This window comes from Pecten maximus, chromosome 17, assembly GCF_902652985.1.
Source record: "Pecten maximus chromosome 17, xPecMax1.1, whole genome shotgun sequence".
In the NCBI taxonomy this organism is placed as follows: domain Eukaryota; kingdom Metazoa; phylum Mollusca; class Bivalvia; order Pectinida; family Pectinidae; genus Pecten; species Pecten maximus.
In genome coordinates, this window is record NC_047031.1 from 11,908,971 (window position 1) to 11,917,313 (window position 8,343).

The 8,343-nt window shown below is 35.5% G+C and overlaps 1 long non-coding RNA gene across 1 annotated transcript; it reads right to left on the reverse strand.

The window, feature by feature from the left end:
• Positions 1–3,969: 3,969 nt before the first annotated feature.
• LOC117315598 lies at positions 3,970–7,876 on the reverse strand. Its single transcript, XR_004529725.1, has 2 exons — positions 6,257–7,876; positions 3,970–5,988 (listed from the first exon to the last, which is right to left on the reverse strand). It is a non-coding gene; the product is annotated as an uncharacterized LOC117315598 (long non-coding RNA).
• Positions 7,877–8,343: the final 467 nt, after the last annotated feature.

Genomic DNA, 8,343 nt, shown 5'->3' on the forward strand with positions numbered 1-8,343 from the left:
CTTCCACGCGCTGTATATATACAGAATTTCCATATTATATTAACTATTCTGGTATGAGACACCTTTCACACGTTTTTTATAGACAGAATATCGATATTCTATGACCCAGTCTGAGATAAAACACCATTTACACGCCGTATATAGATAGACTATCGATAGTCTATGACCTAGTCTGGGAGGAAACACCTTTCACACGCTGTATACTAAGTATATACAGAATATCGATATTCCATGACCCATTCTGGTATGAGACGCCTTCCACAAACTGTATTTAGGAAGAATATCGATATTCTATGACCCAGTCTGGAAAGATAAATCTTCCACACACTATATATAGACAGATATCGATATTCTATGACCCAGTCTGGGAGGAAACACCTTTCACATGCGGTATATATACAGAATATCGATATTCTATGACCAATTAGATAGAATATTGATATTCTATGACCCAGTCTAAGATAAAACACGTTTTACAAGCCGTATATAGATAGAAAATGACCTAGTCTGGGAGGAAACACCTTCCACGCGCTGTATATATACAGAATTTCCATATTATATTACACTGTAACTATTCTGGTATGAGACACCTTTCACACGTTTTTTATAGACAGAATATCGATATTCTATGACCCAGTCTGAGATAAAACACCATTTACACGCCGTATATAGATAGACTATCGATAGTCTATGACCTAGTCTGGGAGGAAACACCTTTCACACGCTGTATACTAAGTATATACAGAATATCGATATTCCATGACCCATTCTGGTATGAGACGCCTTCCACAAACTGTATTTAGGAAGAATATCGATATTCTATGACCCAGTCTGGAAAGATAAATCTTCCACACACTATATATAGACAGAATATCGATATTCTATGACCCAGTCTGGGAAGAAACACCTTTCACATGCGGTATATATACAGAATATCGATATTCTATGACCAATTAGATAGAATATTGATATTCTATGACCCAGTCTAAGATAAAACACGTTTTACACGCCGTATATAGATAGAATATCGATAGTCTATGACCTAGTCTGGGAGGAAACACCTTTCACACGCTGTATACTAAGTATATACAGAATATCGATATTCCATGACCCATTCTGGTATGAGACGCCTTCCACAAACTGTATTTAGGAAGAATATCGATATTCTATGACCCAGTCTGGAAAGATAAATCTTCCACACAATATATATAGACAGAATATCGATATTCTATGACCCAGTCTGGGAAGAAACATCTTTCACATGCGGTATATATACAGAATATCGATATTCTATGACCAATTAGATAGAATATCGATATTCTATGACCTAGTCTGGGAGGAGACACCTTTCACACGTTGTATATATACAGAATATCGATAATCCATGACCCATTCTGGTATGAGACACCTTCCTCAAACTATTTAGACAGAATATCGATATTCTATGACCCAGTCTGAGATAAAACACCTTTTACACGCCGTATATAGATATAATATCGATGTTCCATTACCAATTGGTAGAGGAGACACCTTTCACACGCTGTATATAGAAATAATATTGATGTTCCGTGACCAAATGTTTGAAGAGAGATCTTTCCCACGCTGTATATAGACAGAATATCGATGTTCTCTGACCCAGTCAGAGATGAGAGACCTTACAAATTAAATATGATTATATTATTGAGACCTAATCCTTTTGAGCAGAAAGCAATTTTATCTAGACGTCCTAGAGGTCAAAATTTGATAAAAATGACACTACCAATTATCTATTATGGCCCTGTTGAGAGGGCAATATTGCCTCATAGTATTGTCGAGCGATGGAATAGTGCCTGAGCCGAAGGCGAGGGCACACGTGTACTATCTCATCACGAGACAATACTATGAGGCAATATTGCCCTCTCAACAGGGCCATAATGGGTTTAGTACATCACCATTCCATTTAAATATGCACCAATACTCTTTTTATTGTAATACACCATGGCCAGCTTTGAGGCGTTTCAGAATCAGCCCTTTTCAACCAGAACAGTAGCAAGGGACGTAACTTCTCAATTTCGCGCCAATAATCGTGCTCTCCAAACATTGTGACGTAACGTAATAGTGACATCATAATAGAATCACGTTGAACATCGCGTCAAATTTGATAGTGCCCGGGTGAGCGGGCACGATCGCTTCATAGTACCCATGGGTGTAGCCAATGGTAAGTCAGTATTCAGTCACGTGATGTACTAATAATTATTAGCTAAGAAGCCTAATAATGCTCTCTGCACACCAGAATATGTTATATTAATCATTTGCTAGGTTATGTAGGAAATGTCCTCATTTGTCTGGTTGTGTAATCTACACGGCAGGTCCTCATTTTTGGTGTGTACGAAATGTCCTCATTTGTCAGGTTGTGTGAAACGCAAAGCAGGTCCTCATTTTCAGGTGTGTACGAAATGTCCTCATTTGTCTGGTTGTGTAGTCTACACGACAGGTCCTCATTTTCAGGTGTGTACGAAATGTCCTCATTTGTCCGGTTGTGTAATCTACACGGTAGGTCCTCATGTTTGGGTTGTGCGAAATGTCCTCATTTGTCTGGTTGTGTGAATCACTAGTCAGGTCCTCATTTTCTGGTGTGTACGAAATGTCCACATTTGTCGGGTTGTACAAGCCCCATGTCAGCGATCAAATCATTTCTCTACCGCAGTTATCCGGCAATAAGCCCACTCCCACGCTTGACATCCTCTTGTGCATTGGGGATGTCTGGTAATAAGCCCACCCCATACACTTGGACCTCAACAAACATGTCGAAGTCGGGAGAATGACTTGTCGTCCAGAATATTAAGCAAAAAATTCTGTAACTCTTTTCATTGTATAGGTAGTTAGAAAGACATTTTGCTGGTTTTTGTTCCATATAGAATAAAATTGTCGTTATTTACTATCAGTCATTAAAATGTTTGAGACCCTTCTTGTTTCTTATAATTTTCCCTCCAATGTGCAACAACTTTTAAGACTCGTACATTTACTTGTTTTTGCTTATTAAAATTGGACCCTTTAGCTATTCAAGTTTCACATTTTGCCGTCCGAAAATCGATATAAATCATTATCATTAGAATCAAAACTTTAAAGCCCCATGCAACGTTATCTGATTACCAAGCTACATGCTATCAAAAGTAATGTATAAATTAGAGAATACCAAAGCGTCAACAAAACCATAATCCGAACTCAAAATCGATTAAACTAGGGGCAACGAAAATTCGAAAATAAGGGAAAGATCTACATGGAGACCCTTGCAAAAGTACAAGAGAATAAGACCAGGTGTTCCGGAAGAGTAAGCGTCTTCTGCTTCATCGACGACGCCCGTCATGTAAACCTTTGTCATATCCAAGTAAACATCAAGTCCTCAAAATGAGAACCGAGTCATCATTGTAAATCACAAGTAAGCACACTGAAAAACGTCCATCTTCATATCACTCAAAGATACAGAATATTTCTCAATGAGACAAAGATGGCGACCGTAAAACTTGTCCATAGTTCTGATCAACCTACATCTCTCATTATTATTCATCTCTCATTATTATTACATCTCTCATTATTATTACATCTCTCATTATTATTCATTACATCTCTCATTATTATTACTCATTATCCCTACATCTCTCATTATTATTACATCTCTCATTATATTCAGTTTCGATAACCTTCAATTCAGCACTTCAAATGGTCACCCAAGTTATCATATTTGTATACATTTATAAATATGGAATCCTTTGATCATATCAGCTTCCTCCAAGAGATTTTTAAATTTTTGATTCTGATCAAAAGTAATTACATGTATATAGTATCATTTTTACGTGAAAACATTACTACACATATAATTAATTAAGGTGTGAAAAAGATTTTGGAGGTTCAAGGGTCATATACTTGTAGTGACATTTTGTAGTGGGGCATACTTCATTTCACAAACACAAGATTCTTAAAACAAAGTAATTATTTTGAATTTGAATCTTTATTCAACAATAAAGGACATACATGTGAAATAGTCATCATATCAAAAGTCATTCACAATTCGATTGTAACTATCTTGTTTTCTTCAAGCCCATTTTGATATATTTTTTGCTTGATAACATACTGGTTCATGTACTATTTACTGTTGTAAAGTAGATCGCGATTTCATAACGAAAACATTTTGTGTAATGATATTTTATAAAAAGCCGTGTAAAACTTTGCATAATTAAATATGACCATGATGTGCTTTCTAAAGTCGAATTTCTTGAACACTTAAGGTACCCACCAGTAAAAAGAATCCCAAATCCAAATTCAGCACAGCTACAATGTAAAGATAATAATAAAACATGTCAAGTGAACAAGAGATCAGTCAAAATTGAGATAGATCCCAAGACAAGATAAAAAAGACAGAAAAAAACAACAAAAGGCAAGAAACATTTTAGAACTTAAATCAAAATGCTACTTTAAAAGCATAAAGATTTAAACAAATCAGTTGAAAACATATCTTTACAATGAACCGACAGATAATGCCATATCATACTATGTCCCATCAAAATGCTTGATGGCCTTATAAAAATAACTATAAACCCTCTGATTTTCATTTGGTTAGTTAATAAACAACTGTGCTTTCAATCTGTTTTCAAAATGTTACATTACATATGTTTTTACACACTCCATTTACTAGAAGAGATACATTACTTAAGAGTATATATTAAATGTTCTTCAAATATGTAATCTTTTTAATCTTTTTGAAGTGATAGATCCGTTCCCCTAATATCGCTAAGATATTGTGGTCCTTAATTAGTGTGTGAAGTCTGATCCAAATCCCTTAACAATGAAGCTGCTAGAGTGCTGACACAGATTTTCTAAAAATATTTGAACTAGAACTGTAAGCCAATGGCTAAATTATACCCCCTATTCCTCCACTTCATCACCCTTTGCAATACAAGCGTTCCCACCCATCCTCGATTGATTACTGATCATTCATTATGTGATGTCACATGCATTCTAAAGTTATGGCGAAACTTTACGGAAAGCAAAAGGGTACAACTTTATATCATAATGATGCTGTATGCCAAATTTGAGAAATGTCACTTCAGTACTTTCATAGATCTACTTGACAATATTTCGGAGAAAAAAGGGACGTAACTCTAGCAAGTATTGGCAAAATTTTACGAAAAGCAAAAGGGCACAACTTCATATCATAAGGATGTTGTTACCCTGTTTTGAGAAATACAGCTTCAGCACTTTTTTAAATCTACTTGACACAATATTTCAGACAGACAGCCTTTACACTACAACCCAAAAACTTGAACTCGTCTTAGATATTATAGTCCTTTATAAATGTGTGAAGTTTGATAAAAAAAACTCAAGGAATAAAGATGCTAAAGCCATGACAAAGATTTTCAAAAAAATTGTTCTAAAAATAGCAAGAGACCTTGACCTTGCAACCCTGAAACTCGTACTTTGTCCGAGATATTACATTCCTTATATTGTGTGAAATTTGATCTAAATCCCTCAAGGAATGAAGCTGCTAAAGCACTGACAAGGGGCATTTCTTATATAATTAGTTACATCCTTAAAGTAACATCCCCATATCCCCTCTGACATTCGTCACAAGGGGATAATTACGCGCAGCAAAACTTTAACTTTGCAATGCTGACACTGGGGTGATGCAATAGGCAAATAGGCTAACTGAAAATGAGTTGAATCAATGTACATGTAAGAATAAAACACCGGTCATTTTTCCTCGCACAAAAAGTGCTCTCAGATTGAGACTTCAAGAGAATGGTAATAACACAGGGTTGTTTTTCCTGGTTTTGCTGGTTATTTTGTTTCTGATAAAATGTTTTATTTGCTGCCATGGTCTTCTGTGAAGGATGGCTTCCTTTTTTATCACGTCTTCACAAACAAGTTTTCCAGGAAGTTTCCCAGAAAGAATCAGTTTTCCTAGATGCCGTAACACAGCCTGTTGTTCTGCAACAGACCAACTCTGTGGACCTGAAATATCAATGAATAAGCAATAAGTGATTAATTAATTGACTTGGCATCATTTGTACTCTTTTAAGGTGTTCATTTCAACAACAAACAAAGAGAGCAGAAGAGGTTTCATGAAATTGATATTCATCACTCTGTAGCAGAAAACAAATCAACTGATAAATTTAACCTCCTTGATATACTTAAATTATGCAGGCCTGGCAATAAGCTAGTCGACGCCACTTTTAGCTTCTTTCCTCCCCCACCACATTTAAAAAAAAAAAATTTTTACCTTGATTCCTGTTCACATTTTTACGTTGCTGACATCTGCCTGCAGCTGTAATAGGAATATATATTCTACTTAAAACACAAATAGCCAGTCCATAAACACTGATTTAACATTATCATTTCTGGTCATCAGAATCTGTTTGTGACACACACATATATATATATATATATATATATACTTCAAAAAGTAGTATATGGTATGCAATTGGTATAAATTTTGATTATCTAAAATTATTTTTCATTTTATTAATTAGCCCAATTTTACTCTGGCCCTGTCACCACCGGAATCGGAATGCAATGGACCGAAAAGACCACATATGCTTTATTGTGTTTTTCTTCCTGCATAGTTTAAATTAAGAAAACTAAGCTTATTATTTCCCAAAACCTGTGTGAATTATATTAAATTCAAAAATTCATTATTTATTAATTATAAGGGGTAAAATATATAAAAAAATAAATGTTGTATTTTTTTCCCTTTTCACTCCATCACGCACTGATTAGGGTAATTGGCTGACCGCGACCTACATAGTTAGCAATATGGCGACGAGTCAAGTATGAAATTTTAACTAGCGTAAAGCGAAGGTCTATACGGATGGAATAAAACACCTACATGGGACTAAATGGGTGTTCTTGGGTAAATAAATATCTCATTTATCCATAAATGTAAGGTACGTGTTATGTCACACCCGATTTTATTGTATTTGCACCAAATTCTTAGCGACACTAAACGGTGTCGGATATAATTCCACGTTTTCTTATAGTAGCGCGCTCTGGCGGCAGAACGATTTACCCAAAAACACCCAAAAACTACCCAAAAACATCTCACAACATCAGCACATTACATGAAAACGTCATTAGAAAATGATATGTATATATTAACATATCAAATACAGCTATTGATACCTTCTTTTGTTGACTTATCGGCGAGTATTCCAATTGTAATTAGTTATGATAACTGAATGTAGATGTCTATGGTATGAGTCTTTATTATTAATACTATAACCAACTGCAGTTAATATTATCCCAGAAATTCCAAATTCTGTATATTCTTCGTGAAGGAAGAGTGCAGTCGGTGTAAACATCACGAATGTCGGAATGACCACTACGACTAACAGATGCGATAGTTTTGTAAGCTTTATAAGATCACTGACCCATGATACATGTTTTTTTTATGAAATACTAGCTGCGATAACGTAGATCTGGACGACAATATGTCTGCCTCAGAGCAGTGTAGGAAGGGTATGACTTCGTTCTAATGATGCAGTCTGATCAGGCTCTGAATCACTAACGTTAATCGTAATTTACGGTAAACAAAGTTTAGTCCTAAGTAATTAAAGAAAAAATAAGGTAAACATGTGAACAAACAGATTAACAACTTGTAAGCAACTTGCCTTTAATTCGTGTTGATAAATACTCTAGTGACAAACATCACACTACAGAGTTTCTGATGAAGCCCGTATCAAAAAGGCGCTACAATTTTGACTGATTGATCATGTGATCAGACGGATCACGTGGTCGTTGATTTAATTACATATTTTGATACAAAACAAGAGATCCCAGAGGGATCTTGGCGCCCACCATTAAATGATCTTTATAGGTTCCATGTCTGATTGATCTTTTCTCTACTTTTCTCTTCCTCTAAGTGTTACTAATCTGTGTAAATTCAGAAACAGACCTCTAGTACTATTCAAACAAGGGGAACCTATATATATAAAATTTAAGATTTAGCGATAATGGCTGTCTGTCGGCCATGTTGTTTTCGGATTGGTCCCAAAATGCAATACTAGGGACCAAGGGGAACCTACATATGAAATTTGAGAAAGATTGGTCCCAAAATGCAATACCAGGGACCAAGGGGAGCCTACATATGAAATTTGAGAAAGATCCTTTCAGTACCTTCTGTAAAATAGCAATAACAAACTTCAATTGTCAAAATCCAAGATGGCTGCCTGTCGGCCATGTTGTTTTTCTATTGGTCCCAAGATGTAATATGCATAACTACAGACCAAGGGGAACCTACAAAAAAGATTGAGAAAGATCCCTTCAGTACTTTCTGAGGAATAGCGATAACAAACTTCAATTGTCAAAATC